The sequence below is a fragment of the Hypanus sabinus genome, chromosome 8, assembly GCF_030144855.1.
Source record: "Hypanus sabinus isolate sHypSab1 chromosome 8, sHypSab1.hap1, whole genome shotgun sequence".
NCBI classification, from domain to species: Eukaryota; Metazoa; Chordata; class Chondrichthyes; order Myliobatiformes; family Dasyatidae; genus Hypanus; species Hypanus sabinus.
Window position 1 is genome coordinate 143,157,592 of NC_082713.1, and position 24,286 is coordinate 143,181,877.

A 24,286-nucleotide genomic window follows, 5' to 3' on the forward strand; every position below is an offset into this window, starting at 1 on the left:
CATCTTTTTCACCCAGATGGTTTTCCCCTTGATAAACTATTGGAATGTAATTATTAATGTATTTTATACGGCTTTCAATTATATAAATTTTACAAGAATGGCACCCCTTACTTTAGGTCACAAATAACAACAAACAAAACCTTGCTGGTGTCTACAAGTTGATGCAATGGTGTGCAATAGGTCTGATGGCAATGAAGATTACTTAATCCAAAGTAAAGTTTCCACTGATTTATATGTAGTGCAAGTTTGCTGATCACCTGCTGTTGAAGCTCACTTGCACTTGAAGCAAGCTGTGAGGTGCAGTCTTGAATTTGGAAGCTGGTAGCCGAAGGAATAGAGAGGCACACACAGCGAGGTCTTTGTAAGCATCACTGACACATTTCACCTGATAATGGAATCTCCACTCCAGGTTTGTTGGCCGTTGAAAGTCGGCACTAAAGTGAATGCAATTATCTCTGATGATAATCAGAAATATTCAAAACATAAAAAATATTGTAAATAATCATAACAGTATTACTATTAACCATAAAAATAAAATGCTTAAACATTAAATACACTTAAATCAGCCAAATTAACCTAAAATAAAAGAGAAGGAAATTAACTTGCATTTACCTTTCCATATATAGCCTTATTTGCTCATTGAAATCATTGAGCCTGCAGTTTCTGTTATCTTGCCACAGGTGCAGCAAGCATATTTCCGATCCCCAGTGCTTAAAGAAGTTGCAGTACTATCACATGGACTTGAATGAGATCAGTAAAATAACTGGCAGGCTGTACTTCATGGGTGGTATAACAACTGATCATCTTTTTCCACATGTGGAATCACTTTCTGTGGGCAACATAAGATCATATTTAATTTTGTGGGGAAATTCCTTAAAATTGGCATCTAGTAACAATCTTAGTAACACTTTGCTGTAGATGAGTCTATCCTGCTGCATTTTGGAATGTGGCAATCCTTTCCAACTGACGTAGCATTAGGTGATTTTCATTGTGACTGGTACCATTTCATTTTATTCTGTGATTTCTCAGTTCCACCTCTTTTCTGTTTGAAGAAGTTACTACGGAATTTTATACTACTTCAGTGCTGCAGAATGTTGATCTCAATTAGTTTATTACACAGGCCCCTTTCATTGCATGGATACTTTACAAAAACATAACTAGGTACCTTCGGATTGTGAAGAAGTGGGCAAACAGGAGTAATTAGGTACACGTCTAATCACAATGCATTAGAACTTCACTGGTTACATTCATACAAATTATACCATTGTATCATTTATTGCTTAGGACATTGACCTTACCACAAAATTGCAAATGATGATTGAAGAGTATGTCTGGGTTCATTTGGAAATGGAGAAGCATAGACACTTTGCACAAAGTCCCCATATTATTCATAAGGAAATAGAAGCAGGATTTGAGTTACTTGTCATGAAATTTAATATAATAGTGCGTAATCTGTTCCAGGCTTCAATTCTTCTCTTAAGCCAGTTCCCCATAGCCCTCAATTTTCTAATCTTTCAAAACTTTATCTGGTGCCTGTTGAAGTATCTCCAGTGATCTAAATTCCATAACCCTCCAGGGTAGAATATTCCAGGGATTCACCACCCTCTGTGAGAAGAAACACTGATTCATTTCAGTTTTAATTGACTTTTTCCTGGGTTGGACGTATGTACTTAGTCACATTACATAGCCGGCACTGCACTGATGTAAGCAAATAGAGCAAGCTATTTTTTTTAAAGTAAATCTTAAACGGTTATTGAAACTGAAGTCTGTCATCGACTCTTGAGCAGTTCTTAGCCTATTCTTTAATTTTCACTTTATTTTCATTACAAATCTGTCTCTTTTGGTTGGATCTGCCTGGCATATTTATGCAGGTCTCAGTCTTTGAAGAGCCTATCACTGTTCCTTCACTCTTTTTTCATGTCAATGGTTTTTTATCAAATCAAGGGACCCTTCCTTCTTGAGGCCACCCTTATATATCAAATAAGTAAAAGACCAGGACCTGCAAAGATTGTGTCTGTTCCCTTGAGCTGTGATTGCACTTACATAAAGGTTCTGACAAAAAAATTCCAGGGCCTTTTTTAATCAATTATAGTATTGGATTGTTGTAATTATTTTCTCATAGCTTCAAACATGGAACAATGCTCTAAAATTAAGTATGTCAGAGTGGGATGGAGGATTAAAGATTTTAGAGATATCTTCCTTATAATTGCTACTCATTGGTTTGACTTACCCAGTGTCATGGAGACCATATAAAACTTGATGCAGTATACATCAATTAAAATAATTACAAGTAAATTGCTGCTTCATCAGAAGGGCAAGAGTTAAAGGGGTTGGTGATGCAGATTATAAGGATGAGAGGGAAAGAGCTATGAAAAAGGAAATAGTATTGGTGGAGACAAAAGAAGGAGCTGGAGCTTTGTGGACCAAATAGTCCCTTTGGAATGCTGTGAAGGGAGGGGAGTAGAAGCTAGTCTGCTGGTGGTACCATATTGGAGGTGTCACAAATTAAAGGTCTGTTGAAATAGAGGCTGGCGGGGTGAAAGGTGAAGGGTATACCTATCATTGTTTTGGATAGGAAAAGATACTGTGAGACCAGAAGCACAGGAAGTGGAATAGTTACATTTCAGAGCCCTACAAACTGTAGCAGACGGTTTATGAAAAAAACATTGGTGACAGTGCTATAAAAGATGATATAATTCAAGAAGACACAATAAAGGCTGGGAAACTAAAAGAATAGAATTAAGTCCTCACAGAAAACATGGTGGGGATATTTATATGTAAGGTATCTGTGGGGATTGATGAGCTTCAACTTCAAATTCAAGTTCAATTTATTGTCATTTAAATGGACTCATGTATAATACCAAATGAAACAACTTTCCTCCAGAACAAGGTGCACAACACAGTACACATAGCTCACACACACATAACGCATGAAGTAATATTACCACCTGTAAATTAACTTATAATAAATTGCATTTATGACACAAGTTAAAAAAGAGAACAGTATTTTGCTATTGCTGTTTCATACGTGATGTGACCAGAGTGGTGGCAGGGAGTTCAGTAGTCATTTGGCCTGGGGGAGGAAGATATTTCCCATCCTAACAGTTCTTGCCCTAATGTTTGGTACCTCTTGCCTGGTGGTAGGGTGAGGGGGGTCAAAGAGGTTGTTAAATGGATGGGAGGGATCACTGACGATGCTAAGGACACTGACTGCATACGCAGTGCTCCTGATATGTCTCTGACGGGTGGAAGAGAGACCCTGATGATCTTCTCAGCAGTCCTTGCAATCCCAATGCAGCTGGTCAAAACAATCTCAATGGTGCTCCTGTAAGAATTGTTCAGAATGGGGAGGTGGGGGTGGGGAGCCTGACTCACCTCAATCCCCTCAGGAAGTGGAGACACTGCTATGCTTTCTTGACCAGGTGAGATTGTCCATAAGTGCACTTTGAGAATCTTGGTGCTCCTAACTCTCTTCGAGGAGAAGCAGTGAGGAGTGGTCAGCCTGCACCTTTCTAAAGGCCACAATCATCTCTTTGATCCTGCCCAAGCTGAAACCCAAGTTGTTGTGCTCACACCATTCTACCAGCAGCTCTGCCTCTTCTCAGTACACCGTCTCACCGTAATTGTTGATGAGGCCAACCGCTGTGAACATGATGATTCTGTTTCAACTGAATCTAGTAGAGCAGGCGTGTAACAGCAGCATGAACAGCAGTGGGTTGAGCACACAGCCCGGGGAGCGCCAGTGCTCAGCGTGATGGCACGAGCTGTTTCTGCCAACGCAGACTGACTGTGGCCTTTCTGTCAAGAAGTCAAGGATCAAATTACAGAGCGAGGCATTGAGACCCAGCGAGGACAGTTTACCCACCTGGTTCAGTGGGCTGATTGTATTAAAACGCCAAGCTGAAGCCAATAAACAGGTTCAAAGGTTCATTGAATGTCAAAGAATACAGCTCTGAAATTCTTCAGTTCTCTGGGCAGCCATGAAACCAAAAAAGAAAAAGAAAACAAAGGCAGCTCAATCATCAGCCCCCAAATCCACATAAAAAATGGAACAGGCACATCAACCCCCCAATTCCCCCCTCACGGACAAAAACTGAGCAAAACAGAACAGGCACATCAGCCCCCAAGTCCCCCTTGCCACACAAATTAACAGACAAAATCGTTCAGGCACATCAACCCCCAAATCTCTCCTCCCACACAAAAAAATCAAACAAAACGGATCAGGCACATCAACCCCCAAATCCCCCCCACACAAAAAAATCAAACAAAATGGATCAGGCGCATTGACCCTCAAATACCCTCTTTAAAAAAAACCAAGAAGATCAGGCAAGAAACATAGAGCATAAAAGCTATAAGACTGAAAAATAGAGTCTGTGGTCCCAAAGTCCAAATCCAAAACACAGTAAAAACTGGATAATAGACTCCAGGCCCAGACTCAACAGCAGGCTGCCCCATCTCCGGTACAAAGCAACCAATCAAAAGACAGTGCTCACCCTCTGCACTCAGGTCAATGCTTCCTTTAATCCTCCTCCTCGTCATGTTAATCAGTGAACAATGGGAGCTTTAGTCTGCAAAATGGAGCCATGCCTCAGTCCTGCAGCCTGCCCGTTATGAGTTTCATGCACACTGCGTCCCAGAATCCTGTTGGAGACACCCAAACGATCTGCACACCTCCGCACTCACCTGGACGTTACAATCACCCTCGTGCTTTAATCAGCAAACAATGGAAACTATATCTTGTGAAATGGAGTCTAACATTGGCTCGTACGCCAGCCTGCAGGCATCTTGCCACAAGGTTCACTCACGTTGCCTCTGCCTCCCAGAATCTCGGAGTCTGCAGAGTCTGAAGCACCCAAATGACCCGCAAACAGCAAAACGTGGGTTCCAACAGTTCCAGAATCACTTTCAAGATGAGAAACAAACGTAGAAGACACAAAAGAAGTGAAAAAAATGGTTTCATGATCTATCCAGAAGATGTTGACCAAAGAAGGAACATTGTAGGCAGATGCCATCTTGACTGTTATAAACTGCATCCAGGCATATGAGGCGTTATTTTCTAGCTGAGACAGGACAGAGTGGAGTGCAGAGTCTATGGCATAATCAATGGATCGATTTAAGCTATAAGCGAGCTGGAAAGGGTCCAATGTAATGGGAAGATGGGATTTGATGTGATCTATAACCAGCCACACAAAGCACTTCAGTATTGTTAAGGTGTGTATCACTGGATGGTAGTCATTGAGGCAGGCTACTATCACCCTCTGAGTGGCCACCTTAAAGCCTGAGAGGACAGTGGACTGTTGATGCACCATCAATAACTCACTCTGAGACATAAGGTGAGATATTGGCTTTTATTGACTGAAAGAAGGAACCAGCAGTGAGTGACCACCATACTACATCCTGGAGACTGAGAGGCCGGACTCAGGCCTCAATTGCCTTTATACCGGGGTCTGTGGGAGGAGCCACAGGAGCAGTCAGCAGGGGGTGTGTCCAAACAGGTATATGTAGTTCACCACAACTGTTGAAGGTATCTGTTAGAACCTGGGCTGCACAGTCCCTCAGCACACAACCAGCCCCCACAACTTTAGTGGGGTGACCCTGGCTGGAGTCTTCCTCACATCAGCTGCCAGTCAGACAGAGTGCCTGCTCCTCGGAGGGGTGGGGACCCTTCCTTGCCGGCACATCGTTCCATACTTCCATGCATCAAACCGAGCATAAAGGATAGTCAACCTACCAGGAAGAGAAGTATCACATTTGTTGTCGTACTTGGTGGGCTTGTAATCATTATGGTCTGAGTGCCCTGCTACCTGTGCCTCATGTGTCTGGTGTCACAGAAATAGCTGCATATTCTGTGAGTAATCTGATTTTTCCTTCCCGATGGCATGGGAATGTGCAGCTCTTGCTGACCAGAGAGATGTCTTTTCACCAATCTGAAGGCAGCATGCCCGGACCTCTGCTGTCAGCCATGGCTTCTGATCTGCCCTCACAGAGATGTGTTAAGTAACGGTGATGTCTTCAATGCACTTCTCACATATTCATCAAAGTTAATGTGACAGTGGCCGGTAGCTGCCTGCCTGAACGTGTTCCAGTCTCGTTTTTTAAAAAGTGCTGCAATGCTGAGGTTTCTCTTTCTGGCCAGGCCTTTATCTCACTTCAAACTAGTTTCACTGGTTTAATCTTTGCAGGAATTAGAATAACAGAGAATCAGAGGTGAGCACTGGGAGCAGCTTTTTATGCACCATGGATGCACCAAAGTGTATTCACCTCTGGTAACAAAGTCAACATGCTAATACAGGACTGTTTTCAAGTTAGCATGGTCGAAATTGGCAGCAGCAGTAAAGAAACCATCAGGGTGTGTGGTTTGCAAGTCACTGATGGTGCGATGGAGCTCATGCAGAGTTCTTCAGCATTAACATGGGGAGGGAGGGAGTGAATGTATACAGCCACAATCACAGTAGCAGCGAACTCTCTCGGTAAATAGAAGGACCGGCAGCTCATAGTGCATACTAGTTGCTGGTCTCCAAAGCAGAGAAGTTGAGGAAGAGAAAGCATCATCCACTGACCAAAAGTGCATGAATGATGATGGACTTGCAAGTTTTGTATGAGATCAGGAAGTCAGGAAGTGACATCAGTGCAGTTTTCAAAGCATTGAAAGATGTGGTGAGGTAGGGAGCCTGAAGTAAGTAGTATCCCACTTTTTCAACAAAGATATCTCTCATGACTACATTGTTTATTTGAAGGAAGTGAGTGTGTTTAATGGAGAAGTCGCTCAATATGAGAACCATGTTCATACAGGTGAAGGATGAGGAGGCCATTTGGATCTCAAGCTAACTTGTCTTCTCAATTTACTGGATCTGTTGAAAGGATTTTGGCCTAAAATGTTAATTCTGTTTCTTTTTGCCTTTGCTTTTTGAAGCATTATGAGACGTTTTTATTTTTATTTAAGATGTCTGCAGCTCGTTTGACTACCCTTCCTTCCACCCTGCTTACCTGTAACTTCTTAATTGTCCAGTTTCTCTAAATCTGTTGCATCTAGTCCACCAGAACACACATTGCTTCTAATATCCTGAATTCATCCAGCATTTGATGTGATGCTCCAGATTCAAGCATGTGCACTCTATAACTGCAGTAAGATATGTATACTGCTGTAGTCAAATCCTATTGATAATGTTTCACATCCTAACTGTTTGTAGAATTTATATATTAGCTTTCAGTGACTTGTGTAGAAGAGAGTCCCATTGAAAATTTACCAATTTGCCACTGTTTAGAAATACATTCTGCTTTTCTGGTTGTGCATCAAAGTGGATGACATCGTATTTTCCCACATTTTTTTCATTTGCAATGTGATTGCCCATTCATTTAGCTTACTAAATCTCTTTGCAGCCTATTTACATTCTCCTGCTTGCTTACAATCTCACTTTGATTTGTATATTCAGCACTCTTGGAATTAAAAAATTTGGTTTCCTCTGCAAAATCATTTTGATAGATTGGGTCCCAAGCACGATCCCCAAGATACCTCACTAATCATTGCCTGCCAACCTGAGAAAGTCCTGTTTATTTCTCATCTTTGCTGTTTGCCTGATATGTAATCTTCATACAATGCCAGAGTTTCACCCTCATTTCATACACCCTAACCTTGACCAAGCTCTTGTGTGGAATTTTGTGTGAAAGCCTTCACAAAATTAGAATACTCCACAGCCACTTTAATTTTTTCTTATATTGGACATATCATCTAAAAATTACAAAACCTTAGTCAGACATGATCTACCTTTCATGTTAACTCTGCTCCCCGTTTTCTGGTAAGTTGGTGGTTCATTCAATCACAGTGGATTCTACCGAGTCAACCAAAGGTGTTATTGTCCTGCTTAAACATATTTTTTTTTACAATCGCAAGACACTGTTGGACATTGTTAATGTGGAATGCTGCAAGTCTGATTCAGACTTATTGGCAGATTGCGTGGTGGATGGCTGAAAGATGCATGGCCTCGGTCACAGCGAGGACCAGGCCTCAAGCAGCAGGTGATACCCGTTTACAACCACCCAGGGGAGAGGCGTCAGAGTTGGTGTGCTCCACCGGAGGTAGTGTGGTGTGTTGCAGCATCCAAGCTGGAGTTGGTGCGCCCACCGTTCCCCTCCCCCAGTGTTTGCTCAGCAAAAGCCAAGCTTCATTGTGTTCAGCCGCACACTGCTGCAACATTCATGCTTTATGGACTCAGAGTCTTGGACTATTTTTTTTTGTGTGACTGCGTTTTACTGGTATCTTATATGTGCCTTGTACTGTGTGAGATTGTTCATACTTTGTTTCGCATCTTAGCCCTGGAGTAACACTGTTTCATTTGACTGGATTCATGGGTTTTCATGCACGATTGAATGACAATTAAACTTGAACTATTGTTTTCTGTGTATATTGTTATTAGATGATTGAACATAGATTCCAGCATTTTATTTTCTGTTGAGGCTAGGCTAACATCAGTAGCTACTTGTTTTCCCTCTGCCCTTCCTTTCTTAAATGGTGAATCAAATTTACTTCCTCTAATTTGCAGTAACTATTCCAGAACCAACAAAGGTGTGGAAGACAGTAAAAAGTACTTTCAAAACCATGGAATGTAGGTCATTAGGCCCATTGTATTTATTGGCTTTCAGTCTTGTCAACTTCTTTTAATTTTAAATCTATTAAGTCTGTTCCTTGTTATCACAAGCCATTTGGCTGCTTGATGATAGAGCCTCAGCACAGAACCATCGGGTCCACATCAACCATCTAGCATCTACTTGCATTAATCCTACACTAATTCCATTTTATTCTTTCCACATTCCTTTAACCTCTCACTAGATTCTAACACACACAAATTGGAGACAATACACCTACCATCCTAAATGTCAAAGGTATATGAGAAGAAACCAATGAATTCCTATGCAGTCACATGAAGAATGTTCAAACTCCATCGACAGTTGAGGTTAGGATTGAACCCATGAGGCAACATCCCTTCTAGCTGCATTACTATGCTACCCAAAATAATAGCATTTTTGGCAGCTGTTATGTGCTTCAGTGAAAGCAGAACAAAATGTTTTACAAACAAGAGAAAATCTGCAGTTGCTGGAAATCAAAGTAGCACACACAAAATGCTGGAGGAATTCAGCTGGTCAGGCAACATCAATGAAAAAGAGTAAATAGTCGATGTCCTGATGAAGGGTCTTGGCCTGTAATGTCAATTGTTTACTCTTTTCCATAGATTCTGCCTGGCCTGCTGAGTTCCTCCAGCATTTTGTGTGTATTACTAGAACAAAATATTTATTATTCTTCCTCATTTCCTTGTACCCTGTTATAAATTTTCCCATCTCTCTCTGTAAGGGATTCAGATTTGCTTCCACTAATCTTTTTCTTTTTAGACACTGATAGAAGCTCTTACAATCCCTTTTATGTTTCTTGTAATTCTTTCCCAATTTTATATCTTTCCTTTATTTATCAATTTCATGCTCCTAGTCTCCAGGCCCACCACTATTTCTGGCAACTTTCTGAGCCTCTTTCTTGGATTTACTACACTTTACCACAAGAGATTCTGCAGATGCTACTCTTTAACGTTTCTGTCACTAATCATAGACTTGCTTTTCCACCTTACAGTGTAGTTTATTAGGACAGCACATTCCTCGTGCGTTTGTAATTTGTACATATTTTCTTACTGATTGAAAACTGATTCTACTTTTTACTGATCCATTAGTTGTCCTCCCACAGTAGCAGATTAAAGCCATTACCTGCTTCTGTGCTCAATAATAGTGCAAAAAATCTGTGAAGATTTTGTGTTAACGACAGCATGCCTCACCTTCATCATGGAAGTAAATGTTAATTAATATCCACCTTCATGACTGAGGTGAATGTTAAGTAACAGGAACATTCATCGGCATCAAATGTACTGCCCCTTTATTGCAAAATAGTGATGTTATTCAGCACTAAAGTATAAGAATATGTGGTCTGACTACTCAATTTTCATGTAAAAATGAGTGATTTCAGAAAAATTCTGGTGTTTCAAAAATGAGTTGTCAGAAACAGTTTCTCTGCCTCAACTCATCCATGGCCGTCTGTGCTAATTCCATTTTCCTGTATTTGACCCATTTCCTTCTGTTGCTTTCTGTCCATGTACCTGTTCAAATGCTGTGACTTTAAAAACCTGACCCACTGAGTGACAAGTTTGTCCCACCCGTAATGAACCCCAGTTTCAACACCTGGGACCGTACGTGATGTACTGGGAATCTGTGTGCTATGTACCCCAGTATCAATTCTTGTGACGGTACGTGATGTACTGGGAATCTGTGACTTTGCTTCTGTGAGTGTCCCGCGAGGACCTACCCCAACAGTAGAAAAGGAGCAGCGCAGATTGCTGCAGAGAGACACTTTGGTGGAGAGTCTTTGTGTTTGGACAGCAGAGTCGATCATGGAAAGACACCAGTGAGTGGGTTGCTGGTTTAAACTTTCAGTAACCCAAAGGGGTGAGTTGAGATCGATCCAGAGTCTTGATAAATGATTCTCACAAGTTGCTGCAACTAGAAGAAGTTTGCAGAGAAGAGGGGAGAAAAAGGTTTGAAACAGAAGAAGCCTAGTGACAAAGAGATTTTTTGGACTCTCTCCAAGTAGCCTGTAAGGGTGAGTTTGATTCCATTCGAATATGAAAGTGTGGTTGTCACGTAGTTAATCCACAGGTGTGGGTTCTCTGGCAAGGGAAAACCTTTGTGCATACCATGTGTGTGTTAACCCTTGACTGGGTATGGTAGTTCACTGAAGAAGGCAACCGTTGGAGTTACTTCGTTTGTCGTGCAACTGGATAATCCAAATGCGGATTTTTGGCACCCACTTTGGTGAAGCCCTGCAAAGTCTCGGGTGTGTGGTGACCAGTCCCGGAAAAGGGACGTTTCCTGTCAGTTACATGGTGAAATTCTCACTCTTTGGGTGCTGTGTGTCTGCCGAAATGCCTTTGGAAAGTTACGGTGGCCGTTTCTGGTGTATGTTTGCGAGACTCGCTTCTTCGTTGTATTTTGAATTTCCATCTTCAAGATCGTCTCTTCGCTACACTTTGAATCTAAAAGTCTCTCCTCTCAATTCCCCTGTAAATCCCTGAAACTTTCTGAGTTGACATTCTGAGACTGTGCTCCAGTAAGACTCTGTTAGGAATTGTTTCTAAGTTTAACCGTTTGGGAGCTATAGATGTGTAGTGCTGTTAACTTCATTTTAAGTTAGTTGCTTGCTTAATTTTCTATGTCTCTGCTTGAGTGTTAATAAATTCTGTTGTTTTCTGATAATATCCTGACTCCATTCCACATCTATTATTGCTGATCCACGTAACACACATGTGATCCTTTAAATATTTCCTGTCAGCTTAAATCAATGTCATCTTGTTTTAGACTTCCCTGCTCTTGAAAAAATACTACTACTATCTGCTCTATCGATGCTTCTCAGAATTTTATAAATCTCCAAAAGGCCACACCTCAGTTTTCTACACAACAGTAAGAAAAATCCCAACCTGTTCAATCTCTCTTTGAAACTAAAGCCCTCCATTTTGGGCGATATCCTGATGAATTTCTTTCGCATTTTTCTTAGTGCTACCACATCCTGTACAGTGACCAGAACTGCTTATAATATTCCAAGTGTGGTGTACGGAATGTCTTGTACAGCTGTAACATAATGTTCTAATGATCAGGCACCCTAACCACTGGTTAGAGACTTCCAATAGGAAAACAACCCCCCAACACTATTCTCTCCCTCCAGTTGGATCCAGTTTGCCAAAACACCTTGGATCATATGTACCCTAACTTTTTGGAGCTACCTACCATTGCAGGACCTTGTCAATAGACTTGCTAAAGGAGTATCAAATCAATGTGAATAGTTGAAACCGTTACCTACTGGTGTGCTCAGTTATATTGAAAGAAAATATGAAAGCTGAATAGAAGAATATGGTAATTATGAAGCCTAGCAAGATCCTAGTGAATCATTGTTACAGCCAAGTAGCTCACTGAAAGATGCACTAAAGATTCATTACTCACAATTCATGGAAATTTCTTTTAGATCCATTTAAAAATTGACATAAACATTGCTTCTATCAGTGTGAGATTCATCTGATGTGGTGAAATAGATCTATGGAAAGGAGTACAGGCGATGTTTCAGGCCGAGACCCTTCAACAGGACTGGAGAAAAGGATGAGAAGTTAAAGCAAGGAGATAGGAAGAAGGGAGGAAGAAGTACGAGGTGGAAGGCAACAGGTGAAACGGGGAGAGGGGTGAAATAAAGAGCTGGGAAGCTGGTTGGTGAAAGAGATACAAGGGGAGAGAAGGGGGAATCTGGTAGGAGAGGATAGAAGACCATGGAAGAAAGGGAAGTGGGAAGGAGCATCAGATAGTGGTGATAGCCAAGTAAAGAGATAAGGCGAGAGAGGGGAATGGAAATGGTGAAGAGCAGGGGGCAATTATTGGAACTTTGAGAAATCGATGTTTGTGCCATCAGGTTGGAGGCTACCCAGATGGAATATAAGGTATTGCTCCTCCAACCTGAGTGTGGCCTCATTGCGACAGTAGAGGACGCCATGGACTGATAGTCTGGAATGGGAGTGAAAAGTATGATTGAACTGGGTGGCCACCAGGAGATCCCACTTTTTCTAGTAGGTGCTCGGCGAAGCGGTCTCCCAATCTGTGTCAGGTCTCATTGATATTCAGGAGGCCACACTGGGAGCACCAGATAGAGTATATGACCCCAACAGACACAGAGGTGAAATGTCACCTCAACTCAAAGGATCTTATAGGGGTCCTGAATGGTAGTGAGGGAGCTGTAGGGACAGGTATGGAACTTGTTCCACTTGCAAGGATAAGTACCAGGTGGGAAATCAGTGGGGAGAGATGAATGGACAAGAGAGTGCATAGAGAGCAATCCCTGCAAAAAGCAGAAAGTGGGTTGGGGGTGGTGGGGGGGGGGGAGGGGAGGGAAAGATGTGCCTGATGGTGAGATCCTGTTGGAGTTGACGGAAGTTACAAAGAATTATATTCTGAATGCAAAGGCTGCTGGGGTGGTAGATGAGGACAAGAGCAACCCTATCCCTGGTAGGGTGGCAAGAGGATGGGGTGAGGGCAGCATTGATGGTGGAGGGAGGAAAGCCCCTTTCTTTGAAGAAGTAGGACTTTTGCGGAGTTAAAACAAAGTTTCACATCTGCATCTATCCTAGTTCTGCCAATCCAGACTTACCTTTTGTAGTGGAGATTGACACGTTGAACATTGGAGTTGAGGACATTTGAACCCAGCAACCTGCCTTGGACCATGTTCTGCATCCCTGTGTCTTCTACTCAAGACTTCTTTCTCCCATGGTGGTAAACTATGACATTGGGAATCGGGAATTGTTGGCTTGGCTATTAAACTATTACTTGAAGTGTGGAGGTACAGGTTAGAGGTTAATGGTCCAAACAGCCATTTGTGGTATGAACCAACCACAAAAATCTAGTGTACATCCAGGATGCAAAGAGGCTGAATTCCAGACAGGTATAGAACCATAGAGCATTACAGCACAGAAACAGGCCTTTTGGCCCTTCTTGGCTGTGCCGAACCATTTTTCTGCCTAGTCCTACTGACCTGCACCTGGACAACATCCCTCCATACACCTCTCATCCATATACCTGTCCAAGTTTTTCTTAAATGTTAAAAGTGAGCCCGCATTCACCACTTCAACTGGCAGCTCATTCCACACTCCCACCACTCTCTGTGTGAAGAAGCACCCTCTAATGTTCCCTTTAAACTTTTTCCCCTTCACCCTTAACCCATGTCCTCTGGTTTTTTTCTCCCCTAGCCTCAGCGGAAAAAGCCTGCTTGCATTCACTTTATTTATACCCATCATAATATTATATACCTCTGTCAAATCTCCCCTCATTCTTCTACGCTGCACAGAATAAAGTCCTAACCTATTTAACCTTTCTCTGTACCTCAGTTTCTCAAGTCCTGGCAACATCCTTGTAAAACTTCTCTGCTCTCTTTCAACCTTATTAATATTCTTCCTGTAATTAGGTGACCAAAACTGCACACAATACCCCAAATTCGGCCTCACCAATGTCTTATACAACCTCACCATAACATTCCAACTCTTATACTCAATACTTTGATTTATAAAGGCCAATGTGCCAAAAGCTCTCTTTATGACCCTATATACCTGTGACGCCACTTTTAGGGAATTATGTATCTGTACTCCCAAATCCCTCTGTTCTACTGCACTCCTCAGTGTCCTACCATTTACCTTGTATGTTCTACCTTTGTTTGTCCTTCCAAAGTGCAATACCTCACACTTGTCTGCATTAAATTCCATCTGCAGTTTTTCAGTCCATTTTTACAACTGGTCCAAATCCCTCTGCAAGCTTTGAAAACCTTTCTCACCATCCACTACACCTCCAATCTTTGTATCATCAGCAAATTTGCTGATCCAATTTACGACATTATCATCCAGATCATTGATATAGATGACAAATAACAGTAGACCCAGCACTGATCCCTGTGGCACACCACTAGCCTGCACTCAGAGAAGCAATCCTCCACTACCACTCTCTGACTCCTCCCACTGAGCCATGTCTAATCCAATTTACTACCTCACCATGTATACCTAGCGACTGAATCTTCCTAAATAACCTCCCATGTGGGACCTTGTCAAAGGCCTTACTAAAGTCCATGTATACAACATCCACTGCCCTTCATCCACTTTCCTGGTAACCTCCTTGAAAAACTCTAATAGATTGGGTAAACATGACCTACCATGCACAGAGCCATGTTGAGTCTTCCTATTAAGTCCCTGTCTGTCCAAATACTTGTAGGTCCTATCTCTTAGTACTCCTTCCAATAATTTATCTACTACTGACATCAAACTTACCGGCCTATAATTTCCCAGATTACTTTTAGAGCCTTTTTTAAACAATGGAACAACATGAGCTAACCTCACCCGTGGATATCGTCATTTTAAATATATCTGCCAGGGCCCCTACAATTTCAACACTAGTCTCCTTCAAGGTCCGAGGGAACACTCTGTCAGGTCCTGGGGATTTATCTGCTCTGATTTGCCTCAAGACAGCAAGTACCTCCGCCTCTTTAAACTGTATAGGTTCCATGACCTCACTACTTGTTTGCCTTATTTCCATTGACTCCTTGCCAGTTTCCTTAATAAATATAGATGCAAAAAACCCATTTAAGATCTCCCCCATTTATTTTGGTTCCATCCATAGCCAATCACTCTGATCTTCAAGAGGACCAATTTTATCTCTTACTATCCTTTTGCTCTTAACATACCTGTAGTAGCTCTTAGGATTATCCTTCACCTTGACTGCCAAAGCAACCTCATGTCTTCTTTTAGCCCTCCTGATTTCTTTCTTAAGTATTTTCTTACACTTTTTATACGCCTCAAGCACCTTATTTGCTCCTTGTTGCCTATACCTGTCATACATCTCTCTCTTCTTCTTTATCAGAGTTCCAATATCCCTTGAGAACCAAGGTTCCTTATTCTTATTCACTTTGCCTTTAATCCTGACAGGAACATACAAACTCTGCACTCTCAAAATTTCTCCTTTGAAGGCCTCCCACTTACCAATCACATCCTTGCCAGAGAACAACCTGTCCCAATCAATGCTTTTTAGATCCTTTCTCATTTCTTCAAATTTGGCCTTTTTCCAGTTTAGAACTTCAACCCGAGGACCAGATCTATCTTTATCCATGATCAAGTCGAAACTAATGATGTTATGATCACTAGACCCAAAGTGTTCCCCCACATACACTTCTGTCACTTGTCCTAACTTGTTTCCTAATAGATCTAATATTGCATCCTCTTTAGTTAGTAGCTCTATATATTGATTTAGAAAACTTTCCTGAACACATTTTACAAACTCTAACCCTTCTAGACCTTTAACAGTATGGGAGTCCCAATCAATGTGTGGAAAATTAAAATCCCCTACTATCACAACTTTATGTTTCCTGCAGTTGTCTACTTTGTCTCTGCAGATTTGCTCCTCCAATTCTCGATGACTATTGGGTGATCTATAATACAACCCCATTAATGAAGTCATGCCTTTCCTGTTTCTCAGCTCCACCCATCTGGCCTCGGTAGACAAGCCCTCTAATCTGCCCTGCCTGAGTACTGCCGTAACATTCTCCCTGACTAGCAATGCCACCCTTCCGCCCTTCACCCCTCTGCCTCTATCACATCTGAAACATACGAACTCTGGAACATTAAGCTGCCAGTCCTGCCCCTCCTGTAGCCAAGTTTCACTAATGGCTATAATGTCATAATTCCACGTGTCAATCCACACCCTCAGCTCATCTGCCTTCCCCACAATACTCCTCACATTGAAATAGACACACCTCAGAAGATTATTACCACCACACACAACTCTTCTATTTCTGACTTTGCATGAACCTTTAACATCATTTATATTCACCCCCGCTCCACCAACTGCTCTGACACTTTGGTTTCCATCCCCTGCAAATCTAGTTTAAACTCTCTCCAATAGCACTAGCAAACCTCCCTGCAAGGATATTGGTCCCCCTGTAGTTCAGGTGTAACCCAGCTCTCTTGTACAGGTCCCACCTGCCCCAGATGAGGTCCCTATGTTGGTCCCTATTCTTTAATAGGTTCAATTTCCTTATTACTTACCACCTAGGATCATAAAATCAAAAACCTGATGCCCTCTCTCGACAGCTTGAAGCAGCTAACGGGGAAGAGAACCTTTCAGCTATAATTCCCTACTCTAGAGTGGTGGTATCCATGAACTGAAACATAGACTTGATAGTGCACCACGCCCAAAAGCAACATGGGGCAAACCTTGGCAATGGTTCTCCCAGATGTATCCATGTTCTCAAGCCTGTTCATTCAGAGGTGCTCAACTAGGAACGCGTCTCAAACCTGGCTGGTCATCCAGCATGGCTCACATGCTAGAGTTCAACAAGGGACATTACTGGTGGACAGGCATGACTAAAGATGTCCAGGAATATGTCTTGACATGTGATGTCTGTGCCTGAAATAAAGAACCTCAGTCCATTCAAAATGCTGTGGTGCATCATCCCAGTTACCGATCATCTCTACCTCCCAAGCACCATGTGGATTCACCATGCTTTAAGCCCTTGAATGCCAGCCCCTTGGCTTTGGTTCCCACCTTCCAGGAGTATTGATGGACAACTCACCTACATAGTCTGGTGGCTTTTGGAAGCCTGCATTGTCCAATGTGAAAGGCAGTGCATCGTGGATTGGAATGGATGTGGCCCAGAATTCAGAAGCTGGATCCCTTTACAGGACAACCTGGACCCTACTTTGATTGAGGGCTTTCATAAGCACCATCCTAATCATCCGGGCTGTCAGGAGCTGGCCTTAGGAGGTAGGGGGTTCTGTCATGGTCCCAACTGAACAGCAGCAGGCATCTAAGTACTCCAATTCCCTGGAGTATGTGTAACTACTGCTATCCCTTCAAGACTCAGGCTGTCAATTATTGCCTGCCACATTCCCGCTTGGAAAGTCTGTATTTAATGGCCTCATGCTCAGTGCTCAGTTGTAGCTGTTCCATTTCTAGTATTATTGTTTGTGATTTTGTTTTTGGATTTCATTTGTATTTCGAGTCTGAGTGTATTCTAGATCTTACTGCACACTTGGGTTCACCACCATCAATAGCTCTCTCACTAGACCTCCTTAGTGCCAAAGGTTGAGATGAGCAGAATTTGTTAAAATAAGAACGTAAGAAATAGGAGCAGGAGTAGGCCATCCGGTCCATCAAGCCTGCCCCACCATTCAATAAGATCATGGCTGATCTGTCTGTAAACTCAGCTCCATCTACCTGCCTTTTCCCCCAGAACCCTTAATTCCCCAACTATATAAAATGCTATCTAACTGTATCTTAAATACATTTAGTAAAGAAGCCTCTTCTGCTTCCCTGGGCAGAGAATTCCCCAAATTCACCACTCTCTGGGAAAAACAGTTTCTCCTCATCTCCGTCTTAAATCTTCTCCCCTGAAACTTGAGGCAATGTCCCCTTGTTCTAGTCTCACCTACCAGTGGAAACAATTTTCCTACTTCCATCTTATCTATACCTTTCAAAATTGTGTATGTTTCTATAAGATCCCCTCTCATTCTTCTGAATTCCAGAGAGTATAGTCCCAGCGACTCAATCTCTCCTCATAGGTTAACCCCTCCATCTCTGGAATCAACCTGGTGAACCTCCTCTGCACTGCCTCCAAAGCCAGTATATCCTTCTTCAAATATGTCCAGGAGGGATTCCTGACACAATATATAGACAGTCTGACTAGGAGAGAGACCATACTGGATCTATTTCTAAGCAAAAGTGAATCATAATTATAATTATACATTAGACATTGCAATTTCAGACTCGAATATTATTTAACAAATTAATGACTGTATACATGATGCAACAAATTATTGATTGCTAAGATTTCAGTTTCAGACTGAGTGAAAAATAGTTGTAAATTGTACATATTTAAATGAAATTTAACTTAAACTGCACTATTATAAAAATATGACAGTAAAGAGCAGTGTCAAAAAGATATTCTAATTGCTTAACATTGTGTTTTGTTCCTGTAGGTATTTTCTTCAATATCTTCCTCTACTTCATCCTCATTACCAAGTTCACCTTGGACTAAAATATACCCACATATTAGGCCATTTATAGAATACACAGATGAAAGTTTCTACATGCTTCATATAATTAATTCAATTTTAATATATTTTTCATTTAGGATATAATATTGTCCTTTAGTTTTCTACTGTATTCAAATTAATTTTGGGGGGTGAAATGTGTTTGAATAAGTGATGTAGGTGTAAAGTAGCAAGTTCTCAAATTGAATCCTAAGCAGGATCTTCCAACGGTTATTTGATTAATTTATCACTCATAAAAATTCTGTTTTTCGTATGCTGATTGATGTGATGATCCACGTGATGTAAGTTCAATTACCTTGGACCAAGATAAATCCTTCCTCTGCTTCAACCAAATATGATGTGCTTTAGCTATGTAACAGCATTGCAGGTCATCTCTGTTTATGAAGGTCCCATACAGAGCAAGCTCTTCAATTGTGATATTCAAAGAACAGGGCTTTCTGTATTTCTCTGCAATGTGTCACTTTCTGGTGACCTATTTCAAGTTCTTGCAGTTGCTAACATTTGGCCTTGAAAGTGTAATGTTTGCAGGCAGCTCTTGAAGAGACTTCTGGCTACCATGGATTGTTGTATCTAGATGAATGGTGTAATTGAAAGGATGAGTAAGTTCTCTTAGATGTGACCTTATAAAGATGGTGAAGAAGAGTGACCCCAGAAGGCATACCCTCTGTGCAATGTTTCTCCAATGTTCCTGGCAGTAAGTTGCTAGGAAGGTTTCTGTAAGAAGTAAAGCAAGTGCAATTAATAAATGGCCTACAGGCAAATCACCAAAATCCACTCTGTCTGCTGCTCTATGCTGAAGGGAAAGTAAATGAAGTCCTGTGATATTAGGCATGGAGTTTGAGCAACCTCCCCATTGCAAAAGTGAGTAGTATACTTTTGAGATGTGGCAGAGATCATCAGTAGTAGTCTGGAAGAAGCTGGCACCAGCATACAACTCTACCATGGGTGACATTCTCCAGATGGTCCACAAAACTCTTTCTTTCACGTTTATGTCTTCTTTTTATTTTAAAAGTGGTTCTGATACTGTTGGAACCTGTATTCTACAGTTTGCATGTTTTCGGGTGGATGAGTGGTCTGGCACCTTGCTACCTCTCAGAAGGTTCTTGGAGGGATGTGGCCTCAAGGCCAAAAGACCCATGATTGACTCCATTTCTTGCCAATTTTGCTGATTAAATAGTCAAGGAAGATTGAATACATTGAGGCGAGTGATTGTTCAGCACTATATACCAGCCTCTCAGTCGCTTTGCTGGAGGATGGTGTTAGCGTATGAGGGTCTCTCTCTCCGTCTCACTTGCTACTCCAATGATCCATCTCTCCTCGATGCTGTCGGAGGATGGTGCTGGAGCAAGGGTAATCGACACTGTTTGTGAACTGTAGTTCACATTATGATGTTTTTTGTGGGTTTTGGTTGCTCCTTCTTCTGTTGCCATGTTTGGGTGACTTTGAATAGGGGTGACCTGCAGATAATGAACACTGAGCTGAAACTGAATATGCACTGTTCGATGTTGTGTCGTATATTCTGTGTTTTTGCTCATTCTTTCTTCTTGCCATTTGTGCGATTTTTTTTTTGGGCGGGGGTAGATGCTCTTGTTACTTTTTGCACGTGAGGGGTTTTCTCTTTGACCTGGTTCTGTGGTTTTCCTTGTGGCTGTCTGTAGAGAAGACAAATCTCAGGGTTGTACTTCATGCATGCATTGATAATAAATGTACGTTGAATCCTTTTGAATGATCGTAAGGCCTGGAAGCTGAGAATTACCATGACCATGACCTCTATTGCAAGACTAGTCCAGATTATATTCGAGATGATACAATGTCATGGATCTCAGTAAGGACGGAGAATTAACTTTAATGTAGACAAATTAAATAATAATTTCTGAAGTTAAGTGGGTTGATTAGTTTTATTAGCTATATTTAATAGTTTTATTTGTCACACGTACATTGATACATACAGTGAAATACGCTGTTCAAGTTTAATTATCATTCAACCACACATGAATATAGCCAAGCAAAACAGTGCTACTCCAGGGGCAAGGTGTAAAATACTTTGCCAACAGCACACAGCAAACTGCACATAGCATATAGACAAACACACATATGGCTACAATTTCAGAAAAACATACAGTCACAAAGAAAAAAATATAGCCCAAGTGTTTTCTAGTAAGGATACAATGATTCTGCAAAGGGTTATATATACGTACAGCTAAGTTTATATACCTACACACACACACACAAACACACTTTTTTAAGTGAATGGGCAAAAAAAAATGCTGACATTTGGAGTTTAATGTGGGAAAGTGAGTGACTATGCACTTGGGCAAGAGGAAAGGCAGATTATTATCCAAAAGGAGAGAGATGGCAAGTGAGTGAAGTACAGAGGGATCTAGTGCATGAATCACATCAACCTAGCAGGCAGATCCAATTAGTTAAGAAGGCAAATGACACTTTGAGAGCTTCTTTGCAAAGGAATTGGAGTTTCCATTGAAGTTTCAGATAGTTTTGTTGCAATAGTATGGCTATTGGTGAGGTCACATCTAGAATATTGCATACAGCTTTAGTTCCCTTACTGAATAAAATGCCATAAAATTGGCAGCAATATAAAGGAGATTTAATTGGCTAATTCCTGTGATGACAGGGTTGTCCTATTAAGAGAGACTAAAAAATTCGGGCATGCATTCCTTGGAGTTTAGTAAAGGGAAGGATGATCCTGATGTGGCTTGACAGGGTATATGCTGGAATGTTTTCATTTGTGGGAGGGTCTCAAACAAGTGGATATAACTACAAGATAAGGGACTAATCAGTTAAAATTGGCATGTGCAGAAATCTCTTCCTTCAGAGGGTGGTGATTCCCTGGAAATCTCTGCCTTGGTTGGTGGTGGATCATTAATAGTATTTAAAATAGAGCTGGGTAAATATTAGGTATATCTGAAGGAAATTGATAGGAATACAATGAGAATAAACTGGGATTAATGTAATGGAGGGAGTACTTAATGTTTAATAATTGTATGACCCAATGAGCAACAGGTTTGGTAGGGACTTGAGTAGACAGGGAGGGTCAGGAACTCTGAGACAGAGGAAGTAAACAGAAGTGCAAGGAGACAGACAAGTGTTAAGAGACCATCGTGTACAAAAGGACAGAGTCAGAGTAGAGGAGAGAGATGTATGAAGAGGCAAGATGTGACAAAATTGTGAATGAGGAGAGGGGTGATAGAGCAATTGGTCCCCACCAGGACTGATTGGAAGGACACTGCACTTTCTCTTTGATACTCTATCCTGCATCTGTTTTTTTTCTCTTCTACTGCCTCAATGTACTTGTGTATAGAATGGCCTGTCTGAAGGGCATGTAAACAACAGCTTTTCACTGTATGTGACAATAATAAATCAGTTACCTTCCTTCCCTTATTTTTACAATCCACTCCCTTTTATTCAACCTCCTATGTTCCTTCCTCGCATATAATTATATAACACAGCAACATGTTCTTTGACCCACCGTGCTGCCCAAATAGGCAAATCTTGTTGAGCATTAGTTGACTATAGCCTTCAAAACTATGGCAATTCATCAGCAAACTTGCACCTTCCTGCTTCCAAACCCTTCCCCTCTATCACACACCTTATAAACCTCACTTTCTGTAATGCATCCAGTCTCCCTTTTACACACCACCCTTTCTTGTCATTTGCAAAAGTGAGTAGTATACTTTTGAGATGTGGCAGAGATCATCAGTAGTAGTCTGATTTTTTTCCCCTTTCTTTCCCTTTCTTTGTCATGTGAGGTAGTGCCATCCACATCTACCTTACCTTGCTCTCCATCCTGCATCCTCTCACTTCCACAGCCACATCCCTTCCTCTGCCTCCAGCAGCCTCCTCTCGCCCTGCACAACCTCCCCTTCCCCTTCACTCTTTGTGTTGCTTTCTCTCCCTTCTCCCTCCCTCCTCTGTACATCAGAATCAGGTTTATTATCATTGGCATGTGTCGTGAAATTTGTTAACTTAGCAGCAGCAGTACAATGCAGTATGTGATAATATAGAAATAAATGGATTAAGAATAGTATAAAAACAAATAATATATATTGAAAACAAAAGTGAGGTAGTGTTCATGGGTTCATTGTCCATTTAGGAAATGTATGGCCAAGGGGAAGAAACTGTTCTAGAATCACTGAGTGTGTGCCTTCAGGCTTCTGTGTCTTCTTCGTGATGGTAGCAATGAGAGGAGGGCGTGTTCTGAGTGATGGGGGTCCTTAAAAATGGACATTGCCTTTTTGCGGCATTGCTCCTTGAAGGTGTCTTGGATGCTATGGAGGCTAGTACCCAAGATGGAACTGACTAATTTTGTAACTTTCTGTAGCTTATTTCTGTCCTCTGCAATAGCGGACCCTTCCCCCGCCCCCCCATGCCAGACAGTGATGCAACCTGTCAGAACGTGTTTTAAGTGACAAACTGAATCTCTTCAAACTCCTAATGAAATATAGCCACTGTCTTGCCTTCTGTATGGCTGTATCAATATGTTGGGACCAGGTTAGATCCTAAGAGATCTTGACACCCAGGAACTTGAAGTTTCTCACTCTCTCCACTTCTGATCCCTCTATGAGAATTGGTTCATGTTCCTTCGTCTTACCCTTCCTGACTTCCTGAAGATCACAAGCAGCTCTTTCATCTTACAAAATACTGAGTACAAGGTTGTTGCTGTGACACCACTCAACTAGCTGGTATATATCACCCCTGTACGCTGCATCTGAATAGCTGCATCTGGTATGGAAGGGGTTAACCAGGATACTGTGAAACAAAGGATGCACTTGTCCCAACATCCCTCTGATACAGCACCTTAGCTCTGAAATCTTTGGTTTTATTTACTAGAGGCTGTATGTTTACAGAAAGATAGTCGGTATTGGGAGTCTAAAACCCCGTTTCCTTATGTGCACTTGTACCCCCGACCTGCAGCCACTTTTTCCATGTGGAATTCAGCAAGAAGTATGGTCACAATTGGTATTGTTTCTGTCCGTTTTAAGCAGCGATAGTTTATCCAATCACATTAAGACATAGTTATTAACTGTACAGACCTTGGAAGCAGTTGTGATTCTCAGCTGTATCAGGCTGAAATGGGAATATTTAATCATATCCATTGACCTATGCTGCTGAGCCCCAGGTGCCCCAGAAGGAATAGTATGTCTATTCCTTCTTCCATTTGCACCATCCATGAGCCCTTCCTGCTCTATCCTCTTCTCTCCTGCCTCTAGGTCCTTCCTTTCCTCCCATATTCCACTGTGCTTCCTCCCTCTCCCTTCTACACCCTTTCCCTTCTTTCTCTTTCCTTTCCCTCCACCATACTCTCTTTTCCTTATCTTCCCTGTCCCTTACACCTTCCCTCTGCCACATCTCCTTCATTCCTCTTGCTCCAATAATCTATTCCTCCACCCTCTCCCTCCCATACCTTTTCCTATCCCTCTTCCTCCTGTCCTCTCTTCTTGAAGAAATGTGCACTAAATCCATAGGTTGCCCTTAGCTTTAGTGAGTGGAGTATAATGAGAACAAATAGAGCATGGTTAAAATGGCAGAACCAACTCAAACTAGATAGGTTGGAAGATGATTATTACACTTTAATGAAAAGACTTAACGACTTCCACATGATCTCTTCATGTGAG

The 24,286-nt window shown here is 41.7% G+C and overlaps 1 protein-coding gene across 1 annotated transcript in view; it reads left to right on the plus strand.

Annotated features, from left to right (window-relative positions):
- Window positions 1-24,286, plus strand: part of cacna1c (calcium channel, voltage-dependent, L type, alpha 1C subunit) — a 615,084-nt gene that overhangs the window by 182,685 nt on the left and 408,113 nt on the right. The window lies entirely within an intron of this gene.